General features: G+C 67.5%; 1 non-coding gene across 1 annotated transcript; it reads right to left on the reverse strand.

Moving 5' to 3' along the window:
• Positions 1 to 406: 406 nt before the first annotated feature.
• TRNAI-UAU lies at positions 407 to 499 on the reverse strand. Its single transcript is given in 2 exon segments — positions 407 to 442; positions 462 to 499. It is a non-coding gene; the product is annotated as a tRNA-Ile (tRNA).
• Positions 500 to 968: the final 469 nt, after the last annotated feature.

Here is a 968-nt window from a genome sequence, read left to right on the forward strand (position 1 = left end):
CGATGCCCCCCGTCACCCACCCCGGCTGCACTAATCTCTCACCACCCACACTAAGCACACAGCACCCCACGGAGGACCCCCGGAAAGCCTGGGACGGGTTCACACGCGGAATCGGGGCAGGTCGGGGTCTCTACAGCCCCTTGGCCCGTGCGGGCCCTGCTGCGAGATCCCCTGGGCCCGGAACCCGGGCAGGCCGCGCTCCTCGGCCGGGTTTCCGCGGCGGAGCAGAGCCTAAGGCTCCGAAGGCAGACGCAGGGACTGCCAGACACCGCCCTCCTTCTGTCGGGACGGCTCGCTTCGCTCCCGCGGCAGAAGCTGAGAGGGGGCAGGGGAGATTTATTTAAATGAGGGGCGCTCCCGGCTCCGGGAGAAAGGCAAAAAATGAGGACGGCGCCCAAAAGAAACGTGCTCCAGGTGAGGCTCGAACTCACAACCTCGGCATCGCTCTGCCTGTACTGCTGTATAAGTACCGCGCGCTAACCGATTGCGCCACTGGAGCTCCGGCGGAGCAGCCTCGGGATCGCCCTATCAGGGTTCGCCCTGGCCTCGTGATGGGGAAGGGGCGAACTCAGGGTCTGCACGGAGCATGCGCCGACTGCCCTCAGCGCCGGAGCCGACTCCGAGCCACCATCCCTGTGCGCGCGGCGCGCGGAGCCACAACCGAACTCCACGCTAGAGTCCACGTTCCGCCATGGGGCCCTGTGTTCTCTCGGCCGCGGGATGGCGGCACTGCCTGCCTAGGGAGGACGGGAAGTGGGAGGAGGGGGAGACCATTGGTTGGGGTTTGGGAACTAGATCTCTCAATCGGGCCCCCCCTCAAGGCCTGGAGCTCCAGCCTTCCCCCCTGCCGCGGGCTAGCCAGGCTGTGGCCCCGCCGCCCTCTGCCCATGTGTGAGGCTCCGAGAGCCTCCCCCATGTCCTTCTCGGCCTGCCCGAGATGACCGAGGAGCCGGGCTCGGGGACAGAAG

The sequence above is a fragment of the Trichosurus vulpecula genome, chromosome 3 (genome assembly GCF_011100635.1).
Source record: "Trichosurus vulpecula isolate mTriVul1 chromosome 3, mTriVul1.pri, whole genome shotgun sequence".
Taxonomy (NCBI): domain Eukaryota; kingdom Metazoa; phylum Chordata; class Mammalia; order Diprotodontia; family Phalangeridae; genus Trichosurus; species Trichosurus vulpecula.